Source organism: Rhinolophus hipposideros, assembly GCF_964194185.1.
Source record: "Rhinolophus hipposideros genome assembly, chromosome: X".
In the NCBI taxonomy this organism is placed as follows: domain Eukaryota; kingdom Metazoa; phylum Chordata; class Mammalia; order Chiroptera; family Rhinolophidae; genus Rhinolophus; species Rhinolophus hipposideros.
In genome coordinates, this window is record NC_138046.1 from 17,091,940 (window position 1) to 17,113,022 (window position 21,083).

A 21,083-nucleotide genomic window follows, 5' to 3' on the forward strand; every position below is an offset into this window, starting at 1 on the left:
GAACCGGCAGCCTTCAGAGTTAGGAGCATGGAGCTCTAACCGCCTGAGCCACTGGGCCGGCCCAAATACATATAATTTTTAATTGTCAACTATACCTCAGTAAATCTGGGTGGAAAAAAAGGAGGAAACCTGCCTAAGGTTGCACAGCTCTAAATGGGGGGTGCAGGCCTGAGTGTGAGGCCCGAGCTGGTCCCCTCAACCACCTCGCACTAATGTGGATGTGTGTTACAGCAGTACATGCTTGTGCATGTCTTTGTGTGTGATCTGCGTGCAAGGACCTGTGAGTGCATTGTGGCTCTGTTTCTGTAATTGTAAGTGTCAGAACGTCCCTGTGGAAGGGTGCATGTTTTTAGGGATTATTCTGATTTGCTCACTTGCTCTTCTCTAGTACAGCCAGCAGAGGGGGCCCAGGAATTTTTCTCTCATCTTGAAGAAGCCAAGAGTACAGAATATTAAAAACACAGCTTCCTTTGAAAAATTCCAGTTCTTGAAGGGGATAGCTGTGGTCTATGATTGGCTTTTCATACTCTGAAAACAGAAATCAGGCAGCCACTCAGAACTCGAATCTCTCCCGTCTCAGCGCCATTTCTGTATGAGAGCAGGCACCCAGCTACCAAAGAAGGCTAAACTACTGAGTTCTACAGCATCGCTTCCATTGATGCATGGCCCGCTCCCTACCTTCTGGCTATCCAAAGCCTCCCTCTGCAGCTCCCTCAAAATCAAACAAGTACCCCGTTTCTCTCTTTCTTCCTCACACTCCTGCCTTCCTTTGGGTGACTGGTCAGATGTAATTCAATTGACACTGACAATACCTATGAGGCCAGGGTTTGTCTCATTTAAATCTCCCAACAATCCTAGGAGGCAAGTACCACTATTTTACCCTCCTCATTTACAAAAGAGAAATCAAGGCTCAGAAAGGAGGGTAACTTGCCTAAATCATACCATCAATAAGGTGCAGAGGCAGAAATCAATCCCAGGTTCGTCTAAATCCAGAGCCTACTCCTCCTTCCACAACACCATGGCCTATGGCAATTCATGGAGCTGCGATTAGAACCTGAGTGGTGACAGTCTCCTTATCTTAGGTCTACACCCTAAATCCTCAAACCTGAATGTGCATCAAAATCACCTGAAGGCATTATTTAAGAAAAAAACAAAACACAAAAGTCATATTGAGTCTAAGTCTGCAATAGGCCCAGGATTTGCTTTTCTAATTAAGACCCCATGTGACTTCTGATGCAGGTGGTCCCTGGCCAAACTGGGGGGAAATCAGGCTTCCTAAAGTTCCACTCAGCCTCCCTCAAGCACCAGAAGTTCTTGACAACTCAACAAAGCTTCAGAAGAGTTCCAAAACAATCATGGTGACCACCAATGGAGCACATGCCACATTCCAGGCACACTGCACTTAGGTCTATGATCTATTTTGAGTTCCTTTTTGATGAAAGATGTACGTTCCGTGTCTAAGCTCTGTTTTTCTTATGGATGTCAAGTTTTTCTGGCACCATTTGCTGAAAAGACTGTCCCTTCTCCATTGAAATGCCTCTTCTTGATCAAAGAATAGTTGACTACGTTTGTTTGGGTCTATTTCTGAGCTCTATTCTGTCCCATTGATCTATATTGTCTATTCTTTTATCAATACCACACTGTCTCAATTACAGTAGCTTTGTAGTAAGTCTTGAAATTGTAGTAAAAGCCTGAGTCCTACAACTTTGTTAGTTTTCAGTAGTTTGTTGGTATATTAGGACTTTTGCCTTTAATATAAACTTTATAATCAGTTTGTCAATATATACAAATAACTTTTCTGGGATTATGATTGGCATTGCATTGAATCTATACATCAAATTGAGAAGAACTGGTATCTTAATAATATCGAGTCTTTCTATCCACAAACACAAAATATCCCTCTACTTATTTAGATCATTTTTTATTTCTTTCATCAGAGTTTTGCGGTTTTCTGCATATAGACCCTACAAGTGTTTTCATTAAATTTATATGTAAGTATATGAATTTTGGTGCTATTGTAAATGGCACTGATTTTTAATTTTTTTTAAAGGAAATGAGTTATTTTATTTGGATAGTAAATGAAAGACTTGTCCCAGAAAGCTGAAGAACTTAGGGAGGGTTTGGGTAAATGACCACTCACTTGGATATTGAAAACAAGTCCGGAGAGTATAAAACAAAATTTAACTCTGGGCATCTTTGCAGGGTGAGATAGATTGCAAGAGTTATTTCTTTTTGCTTTTTTTCTTTTTTCCCTTTCAACAAGTGTTACTTTTGTAATAAGACAAAAGTAAACAATTTCCAGATAAACACAAGGCAGGTGTCAGATGGCCAGAGGCTATGGTTTTCTGCAGAAGGAGCAAAGAGCAATTTCTGTGCTGCCTGGCTGGTCAGAGTGATTTTTAATTTTTAATCCCAATTGTTCATTGCTGGTATATATGAAAGTAGTGACTTTTTTATCATAACCTGGCATCCTGTGAATAGTCACTTTTTAGTTCCAAGGAGCTTTTTTCTTTATTAGTCATTTGGAATATTCGACGTAGATGATCATCTCATCTGCAAACAACACCTGGGCCATTTAAATACATTGAATCCCCAGGACAATTCTGCATGTCAGATTTCAGTTGTATCCCCATTTTGCAGAGAAGGAAACTGAGGTATAGCTCATTTAAGTTAATTGTCCAAGGTCACAAAGCTTGGAAGTTGAGAAACTGAGAGGCAACCCAGGTCTACGTCCACAGCCTGTGATTCCTGCCCCCACCACAGTGAGCTGCATTATTTACCAGAGCAAAAGGTAGCAGAAAGCCCCATGTGGGTAGAAGAGTCACCAGATCCCAAAGAGCTACGTCATTTGCATCACAGATCTGGGGAACACTGGTCCAGGCTTTTTAAAAATTAAACTTTTTGGTTTAGAACAAGGTCTGAATAGACATGTTCCCAATGAATAAATAGAAGTGCCCAATGAGCACATGAAAAGATGCTCAAGATCATTAGCCATTAGAGAAATGCAAATAAAAATCACAAAGAGATGCCACTTTATACACACTAGGATGGTTATACTAAAAAGGTGGACAACACACACTTTGATAAAAATATAGAGAAATTGGAATCCTCATACATTGCTGGTAAAATTGCCAGTGGTGCCACCACGTTGGAAAACACTACAGTTCCTTGAAAATGTAAACACAGAGTTATCATGTAACCCAGCAATTCCACTGCTAAGTATATACTCAAGAAAATTAAAAACGTGTTCATACAAAGGCTTGTACAAAAATATTCATAGCACGATTAATTATAATAGTAAAAAAAAAACTGGAAATAATCCAAATGTCTATCAAATGATAAATGAATTAACAAAATGTGATCCATCCATACAATGGAATATTACCTGGCAATAAAAGGAATGAAGTACTCATAAATGCTTTAATGTGCATGAACCTTGGAAACATCATGCTAAGTGAAAGAAATTATTCACATAAGACCACATTTTGTATGATTTCATTTATATGAAATGACCAAAATTGGAAAATCCATAAAGACAAAAAGAAGATTGATTAGTACTTGCTTGAGGCTGCGAAGGAAGGGAGAAGTAAGAAGTGACTGCCAACAGGTACGAATTTCCTTTTTTTAATGATAGAACTCTTTTGGAATAAAATAGTACTGATGGTATCACAACATTATAAACATACTAAAACCAATGAATTGTATACTTTAAATTGCTGGATTTTATGGTATGTGAATCATATATCAAACAATAATTTGACCTTCAAAATTTTGAAATAGAACTACCATATTATATAGCAATCCCACTTCTGGATATATATCTGAAAGAATTGAAAGCACCATCTCAAAGAGATATTTGCACACCCATATCACAGCAGCACTATTCACAATAACGAAGAAGTGGAAGCACGCCAAATGTCCACTGACAGATCTATAAACAAAATATGGTATATACACACAATGGAATATTATTCAGCCTTAAAAAAGGAAAGGAAATCCTGTCACATGCTACAACGTGGATGAATTTTAAGGACACTAAGCTCAGTGAAATAAGCCAGTTACAAAAGGACAAATACTATATAATTCCATTTATATAAGGTATCCACAGTAGTCACATTCATTCATAGATATAAAAACAACGTTAGTCCCCAGGGACTAAGGGAAGGAGGCAAAGGAGAATTGCTGTTTAATGGGTATTGAATTTCAGTCCTGCAAGATGAAACAGTTCCAGAGATCTGTTTCACAAAAATGTAAATATGGTTAACACTACTGAAATGAACACTTAAAAATGGTTAAGATGAGGAGGATCCAAATGGCGGAATAAATAAATGCTATGCCTGCTTCATCCCGTGAACACATCAAAATTACAACTAAATTACAGAAAAATCAACCTGAACAAGCATCTGAAGTCTGGCTGAACAGCACTTGTATAACTGAGGATATAAAGAAGCCACGTGGGAGGGGAGGAGACAAGAAACAAGCTGGTCCCAAACCTCCATGTGGCAGATGAAAGTTAAGAAGGACTCCTCTTCCACTGAGGTTACCCCCAGAGGAGCGAGGGACCCCAGCCCTACACTGGCCTCCCCAGCCCGAGTACTGGTTCCAGAAAGAGGAGGCCCCACAACATCTGGCTGTGAAAAACAGTGGGGATTCCAACCATCTGGGTGGGACAGAAGGCTGTGGGAAACCCAGACGTCCTCTTAAGAAGCCTACGCACAGAGTCACTCGCAGGCACTCACCTTGGGCTCTGGCGGAGGGACAGTGACTCAGGAGGCGTCAGAGGCATATGGGGAGCACACTGAGGTGTGTGGCTTCAAGGCCAAGGCTGGAAGAGAGTCCCATTTTCCCTGTAAGAGGACCTCCTCCCTTGCAGCTGGCAGGCAGCAACCATCTTTAATGTGTTGAGCCCTACCCCTACGCTTACAGTCAAATTTGAATCTGATTGGTCTGGTGAGCTCCAGGGCTCCATCCTGCTGGACTCACTGGGATCACACCCCACCCAACTCCCCCAATGCTGGAAGCCCTTTCTCCTAGAGCAGCCAGCATTCTTGCCACTTTCTGAAGCAGTTCTGGAAGTCCTCTTTCATTAGTGTCTTTAGTTGCACAGTTGTGGCTGCCTTGATGTCCTGAATTGATTCAAAATGTTCTCCTTTCATGATCATTCTGACTTTGGGGAAGAGCCAGAAGTCACACGGTGCCAGACCTGGTGAATAAGGTGGATGAGGGCACACCGTCATGTTTTAATTTGACAGAAATTGCCGTATACCACAAGCAATGTGTGACACGGAGCATTGTCATGATGGAGGACGACTTACGGCACACTTTGAAACACGCCTTCTCTCAACCGTAGCTCATATCCGACTGACTGCACCGAACGGCTGAAACTTGTCATACACTGTTATTAAGGTTTGACATGCTGCTTCCCCTATTGAAGATCCCTGCCTTTCCATTGGATGGCACTCAGCAGCAGCATTCATCGTATTTTTTCATCACACCTCGTACAATGGAATATTACTCAGCTGTAGAAAAGAATAAAATCTTGCCATCTGAAACAACATTGATGAACCTAGAGGACATTGTGCTGAGTATAGTTAAGTCAGACAGCGAAGGACCAATGTCATATGATTTCACATATAAGTGGAATCTAAAGAAGAAAATAAACAAAAAAACAAACTTGTACATACAGAGAACATTTTGATGGTTGCAAGATGAAAAGGGGAAGCGGTTAAGAAGTACAAATTGGTAGCTTCAAAATAGTCATGTAGACAATGGAAGCAAGAATGTACGATGGGGTAAAGACAGTCTGTTCAATAAGTGGTGTTGGGAAACCTGGACAGACACATGCAAGAAAATGAAGCTGGACCACCTCCTTACACTATATACAAAAATAAATTCAAAATGGCTTAAAGACTTAAATGTAAGATCTAAAACCATAAACTATCTAGAAGAAAATATAGGAAGAAACTTCACAGACATTACCCGGAGTAAGATTTTCACTGATATATCCCCTCGAGCAAGGGAAGTAAGAGAAAAAATAAACATGTGGGATTACATCAAACTAAAAAGTTTTTTCACAGCAAAGGAAACCATCAATAAAACAAAAAGGGATCCTACTGAATGGGAAAAGATATTTGCCAATGATATATCTGATAAGGGATTAATATCACAAATCTATAAAAAACTTACTCAACTCAACTCCAAAAAAGCAAACAACCCAATTAAAAAATGAGCAGAGGACTTGAGGAGACATTTTTCTAAAAAGGACATACAGAAGGCAAGAAGACATATGAAGAAATGCTCAACCTCACTAACCATCAGAGAAATGCAAATAAAAACCACAATGAGATACCCACTCACTCCAGTCAAAATGGCTATCATCAATAAATCAACAAACAACAAATGCTGGCGCGGATGTGGAGAAAAGGGAACGCTAGTGCACTGTTGGTGGGATTGCAGATTAGTGCAGCCACTATGGAAAACAGTATGGAGGAGGTATCTCAGGAATCTGAAAATGGAACTACCCTATGATCCAGTAATTCCACTCCTAGGCATCTACCCGGAGAAATCCAAAACTCCAATTCAAAAATTAGTATGCACTCCTATGTTTATTGCAGCACTTTCACAATAGCCAAGATATGGAAACAACCGAAATGCCCATCGGTAGATGACTGGATTAAGAAGCTGTGGTACATTTATACAATGGAGTATTACGCAGCCATAAAGAAGAAAGAAATCTTATCATTTGCAACAACATGGATGGATCTAGAGAACATTATGTTAAGTGAAATAAGTCAGAAAGAGAAAGACAAGTACCATATGATCTCACTTATATGCGGAATCTAAAGAAAAGAATATGTGAATGAACTAATCAGAGACAGTTTTGAGGACACAAAGAAAAACCGAGAGTTGTTAGATGGGCGGGGGCGGGGGGGGGGTTGGGGATAAGGGGAAAGGTGAAGGGATTAGGAAGCAGCTGGTAACCACAAGATGGCCTCAGGGTTTTCTGAAAATTAATTTGGGGAACTTATTCAATAATGTTGTAAAGATTTTGTTGGGTATCCGATAGACATGCGTCCTATTTGGGAGACCACCTCAGAGATAATGTGGATGCCTGATCATGGCATTGTACACCAGAAGCTAAACATTAATGAATGTCAACTATAATTTTATATATATAATGTGATGGCTCGGTGTGAGGTTGGAGGGATAATGGATGGGAGGAGGGGGGTTCACAGTGTGAGGGATATAAATGATGAACGTCTAAGTATTACACTGTCTTGTACACCTGAAACTAATAAAAAAATTACGAATAGAAAAAAAAATAGTCATGTAGATGTAAAGTACAGCATAAGATATAGAGTCAATAATATTGTGATAACTATGCATGGTGTCAGATGGGCACTAGATCTATCAGAGTGATAGATGGGAAGGGGTTGGGGGCAGAGTCAAAAAGGTGAAGGGATTAAGAAACACAAACTGGTTGTTATAAAATAGTCATGGGGATGTAAAGATAGGGAATATAATCAATAATATGGTAATAACCATATATAGTGCCAGGCGGCTACTAGACGAGTCAGGGGGATTACTCCTTAAATTATATAAATGTCTAACCACTAAGCTGTACACCTGAAATTAATACAAAATAATACTGAATGTCAAGTGTAGTCAAAAATTTAAATTGGGGGGTAGATAAAGAGAAATCAGAGATTCAAATTTCCAGGTATAAAACAAATAAGTCATGGGGACATAATGTACAGCATAGGAATATAGTCAATAATATTGTGATAGCGTGGTACGGTGTCAGATGGTTGCTGGACTTATCATGGTGATCACTTCTTTAGCATAGGGAATATAGTCATAATATGGTAATAATTACGTATAGTGCCAGATGGGTACAGTTGAATAACTATAATGTACACCTGAAACTAATATAATATTGTATGTTAACTATATTTTAATAAAAAATTTTTACAAATGAAGCCTATAAGTGCTAGGAAAATATTCCATTGAAGTGCTATAAACAACCGTTCATATTTTTACTTCAATTTTCAGGGGAAAATCAAGGCTCTCACATATTAGAATTATCATACCAGTTGAGGTTTTTATTTCAAACTTAGGGAATTGGCCACCTTCATCCCTCGTGTGACATTCAGAGTAAGGACAAGATTTTCAATTGAAAATCTTGCATGAAACATTATTCTTTGACTATTTTCGCACAATTTAATTAGGTATAGAAATGTTAAAGGGAAAATTAATATTCTTAAAACTTACTCTAGAAAATACTAGAAACAATTTCAACCTAAAATGTGTAAAGAAAAAAAAAGTTATCTAAAGGAATACGCTTGGCTACATGAATATGAAGACAAAATAGACTGTAAGAGACAAATTTTTAGGACAGAATATCTGTAGACTCCAGATGTGAAGCAGACAGGTTGTGGGGCTCACATGTACTGTCAATATTTGGAGACCTGTTTGAATCCTTGTCCAGTTGGGAGACTCCATTTTTACATTGGTACATTTTTCCCTTGCAAAAATTTTGTACTAAATTTGTCATTAAAAACATATTTGGAACAGAAAAGTTGGGATTCAAAATTTTAAAGGGTATTTGTAACTAAATGTTCACATTGACATTAAAATAAATTTTGTGATGCATCAGACTTTGAGTAGAACTGCATTGTGATAAACTCATTAAAATAAGCCTCTCTTCATCCTTCACAGCTACATTTAAAAAAAAAATTTAGGAGAGACACAGGACATTATACAATGATAAAAGGGTCAATCCATCAAGAAGATATAACAATTATGCACTGAACAAGAGGGCTTAAATACTTGAAGCAAAAACTGACAGAATTCAAGGGGGAAATGAACATTTCAACAATATTGGAGGCTTTAATATCCCACTTTGAACAACTGACAAGAGTGGCCAGAGAGAAGATCAGCAAGGAAACAGAAAACTTGAAGAACCCTATAAACTAACTAGACCTAACAGACCTATATAAAACACTTCACACAACAGTAAAACACACATTCTTCTAAAGTACCCATACAACATTTTCCAGGATAAGCCATATATTAAACCACAAAATTAGTCTCAATAATTTTTTTAAAATGAAATCCTAAAAGAATGTTCTCTGACCACAATAGATTGAAATTAGAAATCAATAACAGATGGAAATTTGGAAATTCACTACATGTGTAAATTAAACAACACATTTCTAAATAAAAGAAGAAATTCAAAAGAAACTACAAAATACATTGAAATGAATGAAAATGAAAATGCAGCATATGAAACTTACGGGCTGCAACAAGAGCAAGTAGATTATACCTGCAAATGCCTACAGTAAAAAGAATAAAAAAGAAAAGCTCTCAAATCGCTAACCTAACCTACCATCTTAAGAAATGTAGAAAAAAAGAACACACTAAACCCAAAGCAAAACAAGGGAGAAAATAATAAATAGTGAAGATAAACAAAATACAAGATAGAAAAGCAATAAAGAAAAAACTTTTAAAAAGTTGTTGCTTTGAAGAGATTAACAAAATTGATATACCTTTAGCTAGATTGATCCAAAAAAAAGGAGAAAGACTCAAATTATAAAAATTAGAAATGAAAGCGAGGATGTTGCTATTGATTTTGTAGAAATAAAAATAATTATAAGAAAACACTATGAACCATTGTATGCCAACAATTAGATAACCCAGATGAAGTGAACGAATTCCTGGAAACATACAAACTATCAAAAATGACTCAAGAAGGGCCAGCCCGGTGGCTCAGGCGGTTGGAGCTCTGTGCTGCTAACTCCGAAGGTTGCCGGTTCGATTCCCACATGGGCCAGTGGGCTGTCAACCACAAGGTTGCCAGTTCGATTCCTTGAGTTCCACAAGGGATGGTGGGCAGCGCCCCCTGCAACTAAGATTGAACACGGCACCTTGAGCTGAGCTGAGCTGCCGCTGAGCTCCCGGAAGGCTCAGTTGGTTGGAGCGCGCCCTCTTAACCACAAGGTTGCCAGTTCAACTCCCGCAGGGGATGGTGGGCTGGGCCCCCTGCAACTAGCAATGACAACTGGACCTGGAGCTGAGCTGTACCCTCCACAACTAAGACAGAAAGGACAACTTGAAGCTGAACGGCACCTTCCACAACTAAGATTGAAAGGACAACAACTTGACTTGGGAAAAAGTCCTGGAAGTACACACTGTCCCCAATAAAAGTCCTGTTCCCATTCCCCAATAAAATCTTTTTTTAAAAAGTGACTCAAGAAGAAACAGAAAATTTGAATATACTCCAGAACAAGCAAAGAGATTAAATCAATAATCAAAAACTTCCAATAAAGAAAAGCCTACACGCGATGAATTCATTGGTAAAGTCTATTAAACATTTAAAGAATAATTAACACCAATCCTTCTTAAACTCTTTCAGAAGGTAGAAGAGGGAACAATAGTAATATGAAAACAATATTAACCTAATACCAGTGCCGAAGAGATCACAAGAAAACCATAGACCATTATCTCTTACATGCCAAGTCCCCAACAAAATACTAGAAAACTAAATTAAGCAGCATATAAATAGGATTATACACCAAATGGGGTTTGTCCCAGGAATGCAAGGTTGGGTCAACATACGAAAATCACTCAATGTAATGCATCATATTAATAAAGGACAAATACACATGATAATCTTAATAGATACAGAAAAAATTGATAAAATGTAAAACACTTTCAAGATAAAAACGCTGCATTAACTAGAAATACAAGAGAATTTCCTCAAACTGATAAAGGGCATCTATGAAAAACCCACAGCTAACATATTTAAGGGTGTCAGACTGAATGCTTTCCCCCTAAGATTAGGAACAAGACAAGGATATCCACTCTTGCCACATTGTACTGAAAGTTCTTGGCAGGACAGTTAGACAAAAAAAGGAAAGAAAAGGCATTCAGATTAAAAAGGAAGAACTAAAACAATCTCTACTCCCAGATGCCATGATTTTATCTATATAAAACCCTCAAGAACACTCACATACACACACACACACACACACACACACACACACACACACACACACTACAATGTGTTAAAACTAATAAATGAGTTCAGGAGAGTTACAAGATAAAGGATCAATATACAAAAATTAGTTGTATTTCTATACACCGGCAATCAACAGTCCAAAAATGAAACTAAAAAAGCAATTCCATTTGTAATAGCATCAAAAAGAATAAAACATTTAGGAATAAATTGAACAAAACAAGTGCAAAACTTCTACACTAAAAACTACAAAACCTGTTGAAAGAAATTAAATGGAAACACATCCCATCTCCATGGATCAGAAGACTTATTATTGTTAAGATAGCAATACTCCCCATAATAATCTAGAGTCAACAAAATCCCTGTCAAAATCCCAGGTGCCCCTTCTGAAGAAATGGTCAAGCTGTTCATAATATACTTATAGAAATCCCAAATAGCCAAAACAATGCTAAATTTTTTTTTTTTAAAAAGAACAAAGTTAGAGGACTCACACTTCCAGGTCTCAAAATTTATTACAAAGCTACAGTAATGAAGACTGTATGGTATTGGCATAAGAATAAACATACAGATTGATGGAATAAAGTCTGGAAATCAAGTTATACATCTAGGCTCAACTGCTTTTTGACAAGGGTGCCAAGTCCATTCAATGGGGAAACAATAGCCTTTTCAACAAAAGGTGGTGGAACAACTGGTTATCCACATGCAAAAACAAATTTGGACCCCTAATTCATACCATATACAAAAATTAATCCAAATGGATTAAAGATCTAAATTTAAGAACTAAAATATAAAACTGTTAGAAGGAAACATACGCATAAATCTTCATGACTTTTGACTAGGCAACTTTATTTTTTTTTAATTTATTGGGGTGACAATTGTTAGTAAAATTACATAGATTTCAGGTGTACAATGCTGTATTACATCATCTATAAATCCCATTGTGTGTTCACCACCCAGAGTCAGTTCTCCTTCCATCACCATATATTTCATCCCCCTTTCCCTCATCTCCTACCCCTACCCCCCTTACCCTCTGGTAACCACCAAACTATTGTCTGTGTCTATGAGTTTTTGTTTCTCATTTGTTTGTGTTGTTCTTTTGTTGTTTTTGGTTTATATACCACATATCAGTGAAATCATAGGGTTCTCTGCTTTTTCTGTCTGACTTATTTCGTTTAGCATTATACTCTCAAGATCCATCCATGTTGTCACAAATGTTCCTATATCATCTTTTCTTACCACCGAATAGTATTCCATTGTGTATATATACCACAACTTCTTTATCCATTCATCTATTGAAGGAAATTTTGGTTGTTTCCATGTCTTGGCCACTGTAAACAAAGCTGCAGTGCACATTGGAGTACACGTGTCTTTATGTATAAATGTTTTCAGATTTTTTGGGTAGATACCCAGGAGAGGGATTGCTGGGTCATATGGTAATTCTATTCGTAATTTTTTGAGGAACCTCCACACTGCCTTCCATAATGGCTGCACCAGTCTGCATTCCCACCAACAGTGTATGAGCGTTCCTTTTTCTCCACAGCCTCTCCAACACTTGTTACTATTTGTCTTGTTGATGATAGCCATTCTGACTGGGATGAGGTGATATCTCATTGTGGTTTTTATTTAGGCAACTTTATTTTTAATGTGGCATCCAAAGCAGAAGCAACAACAGAAAAATTAGATAAAGTGGACTTCATCAAAATTAAAAACTTTTGTAGGTCAAAGGACAGAATAAAGAGTATGAAAAGACAACCCACAGAATGGGAAAAAATATTTGCATAACAATATCTGATTTTTAAAAAATCTTGTATATAGACTGTATAAACAAAACTTATAATTCAACAATTAAAAGACTAAAATCCCAATTAATAATAGGCAAAGGATTTGAATAGACATTTCTCCAAGGAAGATATAGCCAATAAGTATATGAATAGCCAATAAGTATATAAAAAGATGCCCAATATCATTATGGGGAAATGCCAGTCAAGACCACAATGAGATACCATTTCATATGCTCCATAATAGCTATAATTAAAAAGACAGAAAACAATAAGTGTTGACAAGGATGTGGAAAAACTGGAGCCCTCATACCCTGTTTCCCCGAAAATAAGACCTAGCCAGACAATCAGCTTAATGTGTCTTTTGGAGCAAAAATTAATATAAGACCCAGTATTATATTATATTGCTATGTTATGTTATGTTATGTGATATTATATTATATTGTTATATTACATTATATTACATTACATTATATTATATTATACAAGAGACCGGGTCTTATGTTATAGTAAAATAAGACCGGGTCTAATATTAATTTTTGCTCCAAAACACGCGTTAGAGATGATTGTCCGACTAGGTCTCATTTTCTGGGAAACACGGTGCATTGCTAGTGGAAATGTATTAGACCGGTGCAAAAGTAATTGAGGTTTTTGCAATGATTTTTAACGTTTTAAACTGCAATTACTTTTGCACCAACCTAATAATATCACATAGCTCCTTTGGAAAAAATTTTGACAGTGCTTCACAAAGTTAATCATAAAGTAACTATAAAACCCAGCAATTCTACTCTTACATATACAGGGGTGCCCCAAAAATGTATACAAGTGAACACTTTGGTCAGCATTGCTCAAGCAGTAGTTCGCGGTAGTCAGAAGTGTCTAGACGCTGATGGTAACCACTTTGAGCACCTCTTGTAATTGCAGAAGTCAAGCGTGACTTGTATTCATCTTTTGTTATCAGTATATATTACTACAGTTTTTTTTCCTTTCTAAAAATGTGTATACATGTTTTTGGCACATTTTGTATATACCCAAGAGAACTGAAAATATGGGTTCACAGAAAACTTATACAAATGATCGTAGCAGGATTATTCGTAATAGCCAAAAGTAGAAACAACTCAAATATCCATCAACTTATGACAAGATAAATAAAATGTGATCTATCCATAAAATGGATATCTATTCAGTCATAAAAATAATAAAGTACTGAGGCATATTACCATGGGCATGAGCCTTGAAAACATCAAGCTAAGAAGCCAAATACATAAGACACATATCATGTGATTCCACTTGCATGAAATGTCAGAATAGCAAATCCATAGGGACAGAAAGTAGATTAGGAAAGAGGCAGAGTGAGGTGAAATAACTTACTTGCTCCTGGTCACAGGGCTACTAAAGCAGCAAAGTCAGGATTTGAAATCACGTCTTTCTGAGTTAGTGGCTCCTAACAACTCTACTGTCTTCATACATTCATCAGTCACTCAACAAACATTGATTATGCACCGAATACATGCTAAGCACCAAGGATAAAATCATGAATAAGGCACAACAAACCCTACCTTCCAGGACCTCACAGCAGAGTATGAATGTGAAAACAAAAAATTCGCGGCCACTCAAGACTAAAATCAGGACAACTGTACAGGTACCTCAGAGAAGGGAGGGTTGTTAGTTCAGGTCTTCTGAAAAGCCAAAACCAAGACAAAATTAAAGGAGCGAGAATTTTATGAGAGGAAATGCTTGTGTGAGAGAAAACAGGGAGGGAGCCAGAAAAACACTGGGAGAGTCATCAGAAAAACACTGGGAGAGTCATCAAATCCTGACCCCAGTCTGACATGAATGAAGGAAAAAGAAAGAACAGGTTGTGTGGCAGCTCCCTAGATTGCCCTACAGCCTAAAGGAAGTTTGACAAAGCTGTGGTTGGGGACTCCTCAAGCCAAAGTCATAATCAAAGAAGAGCCATGTCTCCCAGGAACAAACCTGCCTTAGCAACCCTTCAATCATTGACTGGGAGCACCCCATGAAAAACACGGCCTTAAAGCAAACCTGGGGATGAATTTCACAGCACAGCAGCTGGGAGACCCTTGGTCAATTATGCTTCCTGCAGCTGGAGGTTTTCAAGGTGCAGTCCTTATGGTCACCATAAGGGTTAAATATCAGGGAAGGCTTTCCGGCATCGCTGATTTTTTTACCTGGGTTCTCAAATTATAATCTCCTGGTGGATAGAGACAGTGAAAGGAAGGAAATCAAGCACCGCGTGGAGAAGGAGACTGGGTGAGCAATCATGGTACTTGCAAAGCCTGACACTAGCTGTGGGACTTGGTCCTCGGAGATTTCAACAGTTTTTCTTGTCCTAGCTGTGTCTTAATGTCTTACGCTTATAATCTAGTGCTTATTAAATATGTTACAAAATAAAATATAATTAGATTATCATTGAATGTCGTATTGCTCGCTGTAATTCAGCTCATCATTTAACACATGGAAAACTTTGCGCATTAATATTCAGTCATTCCAGACAGAGAGTGTGTTTAAAAGACTTGTGAGTTCATTTACATGTTTATCTGCTCTTTTTTTCTGGAGAGTAGGACTGTTCTTCCGCCTGATGATTACAATGAATTGGTTATTTTGAAGTCATTCATCAGATTTGGAAATGATCTCTTAATTGACGAAGGTGTTAACAGTTAATTGAACATTTCTCCTGTGAACTTCCATTTTTCTTAAGTACAGAAATAGCACAGCAGGGCCACAGACAAGTAAAGAATGTCACACAGACATCATTCTGTGTCTGTCTTGTTCTCTGTAATATCACTGCTTCCTCCAAAACTGCTATGCACACAGTAGGACACTCAATGAATATTTTAGGATTTCATTTTTTATGAATTTTTGAAGCTATGGGAGCAAGTGTATTTTTGGGAGCAAGTATATTTTTGTTATGTGTGGCTACTCAGAAATGTAAGCTGACCTTATAATGAGCTTTGAAAATCTGAATGTTACTAATTCATGGAGGTAGTTTTTGGTGTTCGGGTCCCGTCCAAATGTCTCATCAGACATTTATATTACATCTTCCTTCCCCTCCGCCTCTTCTTCCTTCCAAACCCTAACCTCACAGCCGCCAAAAAGTTATAATAATGTATAGAATCCAGCCTTAGCGTCTAAAACAGTTACTTTCTTTAACCCAGAATAGAGAAAATAATCTCTTTTATTGTGGAACTCTTTGAACCAGAAAAAATGATTTCCTGCATCCTTACTTAGAAAGTTATGACCTTCATTCCTCTTTAATATTTCCAGAATTGGTGCCAACCAAGAGACATTCATATTAATCCCAATTTGTGCCAACCAAGAGGCATTGTATTTCTTGCAATTTTCAAATAAGTGTTTTAATGAAACTATTTGTTGGGAGTTGCTAATATGCACATTAATTTAGTACCCATAACCAAATTAGAATTGCACCATTGCCTGAAAAAATTGCTATTTGAAGCATACAATAAACTTGCCATTTGTCTTTCTTTGACAGTTCCATTCTGGCGGTCTTTCTTTTCGCATTACCCATTTATTTGGTTGGCCTTTTCATCCTATTTCCTGAAATTATTTACCTGGGCCAGTGTCAATGCACCAGGGAAGGGGTACTTGTTAGTCTGGGTCCTCCAAGAAGAAGACAACAAGATGGATTTACTGGAGAAAACACCTGTGAGAGAAAATACACCATGTGTATGGGGAAAGCCAGAAGAGGCTCGAGAGTGGGAGACAGTAACACAAGTCTGTCTCTGCGGAGAAGGGAAGGAAGGAAGCTAACTTGGATGTGAAAAGTCTTACACTGCAGTGCAGCTCTAAGAAAATCTCAGCAAGACCAACAGGGAATCCTGTAACCAAAGTCACCCGTGACAGGAATGAGTACTGCATCTCCCAGGAGTGGGTCCTCTTTAGTATCCTTGGTGTACTTACTACTGAGGCAGTGACTGGGAGCAGCCAATGGGAAAATCAGATTCATGCCAATGCAAGGCAGGATTTCAGAGCTCGGCAGCTGAGCTCATCATTCAATAAGGCTCCCTGAAGTTGCAGATCTGAGAGATGCCCCTCGTGGCCACCGCAGTACTCTTAACAAGAAAATAGAGGCTTGCATCTCAAACTTCACACTTCTTAGTAAAGGCACACGAATAGGGAGTCAAGTCTCATTTAGGGCAAAGGTAACTTGCCCCAGACCAGAAATTCACTAACTCATGGAGTTCACACTTTAAAGATGCACGTGGCCCTTGCCTTACACAGAGCTGGGTTTAAATCCCACCTCCCCCACTTGGTGGTTGAGTGAATTTGGGTAAGTCACTTAAAAACAGTCTCGGGCCGGCTCAGTGGCTCAGATGGTTAGAGCTCCATGCTCCTAACTCCGAAGGCTGCCGGTTCAATTCCCACATGGGCCAGTGGGCTCTCAACCACAAGGTTGCCGGTTCAACTCCTTGAGTCCCGCAAGGGATGCTGGGCAGCGCCTCCTGCAACTAAGATTGAATATGGTACCTTGAACTAAGCTGCCTCCCAGATGGCTCAGTTGGTTGGAGCGCGGGCTCTCAACCACAAGGTTGCCAGTTCATTCCTGACTCCCACAAGAGATGGTGGGCTGCGCCCCCTGAAACTAGAAAACGGCAACTGGACCTGGAGCTGAGCTGCACCCTCCACAACTAAAAGTGAAAGGACAACAACTTGACTTGGAAAAAGTCCTGGAAGTACACACTGTTCCCCAATAAAGTCCTGTTCCCTTTCCCCAATAAAAAAAAAAAGTCTCAACGTCTTCATCTGCTAAATGAAGATAATGATCTCCATGCTTGCCAAATTCAGGCCATTGGGAGGATTACATAAGCTAATCTCCCAGGTCCCATGGGGGAGAGTGTGGCTTTGGCCCCTGGTTTCTCAGCACAATACTTCACTCACTCCTTTCCCTGCCCCAGCTACTTGATGCAAAATCTCTATTTGGTATCTCTTTGCTCCAAAAGGCTGGCTTTTTCCCCTCAACCTCAGGGTAGTAGACACCTACTATTTATTTTCAATCTATCCTGCCTTCCAGGACCAGCAACCTCCACCCCTTATTCTGAGAACCACTCCTCCCATTAATGGAAAAGTGTAGTTCCCATGGATATCACCCCACTCTTACATGACCCCACATGATTGCAGCCTTGTGCCAAGCTCGATAAATCAGAGCCCTTCCTGAGAACTTTTAAAACCGGAACGGAGTTGCAAATCAGTGAAAGTCATAAGATGTAACAGCCCAGCACATTCAACAGCCATGGTTTCTGTCAGGAGAGGCACTGTGCGGTGAGAGGATGCGTCCGACACGTACCCTGCTGTGTAGATGAATGGCAGAGGGTCTCCTTTGTACTCAGTTCCCTGGATCTAGTTGTTCCTGGGGTTGGGTTGTTCTAACTGTTCCACAGATTCTGATATCCCTTTTTACCTACGGGACTTCAAACTGGCTTCCTCTCACAACTAAGGGTCCTAACGAAGATAATGAAGATCCATCACTGGCTCCCTTGTTTGCTCCATGTTCTTTCCCAAGTAAAAAACTACTTCTCCAACGAGCCTTCCTTCCAGAGCCAGTAAACTTCCTTTTTTAAAAGAAACAGTGCGACTTGGCCTTTTCCTTCCCCCAAATCTTAGAGTCCGTTAATTAAGAGAGTAGACTTTGGAGTCTGACAGACTTCGGTTTGAATTCCAGTTCTTCCATCTATTGGCTATATGATCCTACACGAATTAATTAAACAATCAGGGTACCGGTTCCCTCATCTCTATTAATAAAATGGAAATAACACGTGCCTCCAAGTGCTGTTGTGACTATTCCTTGAGTTAGTGCACAGAAAGAGGCACTTTACATAATGCCTGCAACAAAGCCAGCCACAGTGGGCAACTGAAAACAAATGGCTATCCTTCCGTGTGTATGGAAGAAATAACACATCAGCTGGTCACTGTTAAGCAAGGTGGGCAGCTTCAGAGTTGGCATCTATTCCCCTGACAGGAGGCCTCCCATGAGAAGCAGGCAGATCAAGGTTGGGGTCCACCAGGCTCTCAACAAGCCCTTGTGTACTAGAAGTAATCTACTTAGAGTTGGACTACCAGAGAGAAAAAAATCACCTTTGTCCACCAATCACCTGGCAGCTTACCCCGACCTGGGACTCCTAAGACCAACAGCACTGAGCAATCTAGACGCAGATTGATAAAATGAGCATAAAACACAAAGCGAAAGATGCAGTTGATGAGGAAACGTTCTCTCAGAAGAATGCCAGTCAGTAACTGAAGGAGTGATAGAACGAGAAAATCGCCATCTTCCTGACTATAATGAAATAACTGATGCAAGCCAAAATCATCAATAGATTTATAAATCATTGGGTGAAAAGCTGATGGGAAACTGGATATTCCCAGGTGTCATGCAAGGTGTCAGGCGGGGTCTCTGCTCCTGCTCCCCATATAAGAACGCAGGACATGGTGAGGCCAAAAAGGAACACCCACGGAGCCATAGGTAGGGGAGTCACACCACTATAGTCTCGCTGGCGGCTGGGTTGGAGACACAGGAAGCAGGAGCCACACTATCCACTACCTGCTGTCCACTTCTCTCTGCCAACCAACCTCACTTGCTAACTGCAATCTGTGCTAGCTGCAATCCGCTCTTGCCAGCCCAGCCACCATCTTCTTGCTAGCCCCCATTTTCTGCTAGCATAGCCATAGCAGTTCTATTAGTGTCCAATGGCTCACTGGTTACAGCTGACGGCCAACTAGCCACAGCTGATGGCCATCCAATCACAGGTGATGGCCATTTACTACCTGAGCCAGCACCTTTCCATGTGAGGCCGAGAGCCTGGAAACTGCATTCCTGGCTCTGTCCCCACACCAGGATACCAAAGTATCACTCCACTCATTCTAAGTTCACCAGTAGGGAACAAACATTACAATGGAGGAATTAGTCAGTCACCACCTGTGGAGACAGAGCCAGGAGTGCAGTTTCCAGGCTCTCGGCCTCACATAGAAAGGTGCTGGCTCAGGTAGTAAATGGCCATCACCTGTGATTGGATGGCCATCAGCTGTGGCTAGTTGGCCGTCAGCTGTAACCAGTGAGCCATTAGCCACTAATGTAACTGCCGTGGCTACGCTAGCAGCAAATGGGGGCTAGCAAGAAGATGGTGGCTGAGCCAGCAGAAGCGGATTGCAGTTAGCTCGGTGGAGTGTGCATTGCGGATTCTGTGGCTTCTGCCTCCTGTGTCTCCAACCCAGCTGCCAGTGAGATTATAGTGGTGTGACTCCCCTACCTATGGCTCCGTGGGTGTTCCTGTTTGGCCTCACCATGTCCTGCGTTCTTATGTGGGGAGCGGGAGCTGAGACCCCGCACAACACCACCCAAACCCATTGTTCAATTTTGTCATCACTAACAGTGGGACTTATGTGCCACATACTATGTGCCTCCTGATGTGTACAGCATCACCTCTGAATTATTTGTGCAAAAAGCATTTAACCAGAACCAGAACAAGCCTTCAGCATTAAAATGCAGCTGTTATGAAATGGAGGGGAACAAATGAAAAGAACAAGTTAAACAACACAATAAGGAAACCACGAAAGAAACTCAGAAAGTGGGGCATTCCACAAGACAGCTGACCTGGTATCTGAAACAAGTCAAGGTCACGGTCTTTTGTGTTCTGCTCACCAAATTCCAGTGTGAGGTGTGGGAGGCTCCCACCACACACCAGACAAGCAACGCTCCAGACCCCAATTGGGTGTCCTACAATTCAACTCAGTTCTGACACTATCTGCCCAGAAGGAGCATCAGATTCCACAAGGGAAGGGTTCAGTCCTACAAGACCACCCTTCTCACCCTGTGGTTACCTGTACTTCCCGCCAATGCGCTATAAATCAGAGGTTCCTGCAATCCCCGTGTTGGGTTTAATTTGCTAGAGCAGCTCTCAGAAGTCAAAGAAACATTTTACTTACTAGATCACCGGTTTATTATAAAAGGCCATGACTGAGGAACAGCCAGATGGAAAATATCCATAGGACAAGGTATGGGGGAAGGGTGCAAAGCTTCCAGGCCTTCTCCAGGTGCGTCACTCTCCTGGCATCTCCGAGGATTCACTAACCCGGAAGCTCTCCAAACGCTTTCCTTTTGGGCTTTTATGGAGGCTTCATTACATAAGCATGGTTGATTAAATCATTAGCCATTGGCCATTGATCCAAACTCCAGCCACTCTCCCCACCCCAGAGAAGACTGAAAGTTCCAACCCTCTAATCACCTGGTTGACTCCCCTGACAACCAGCCTTCATCC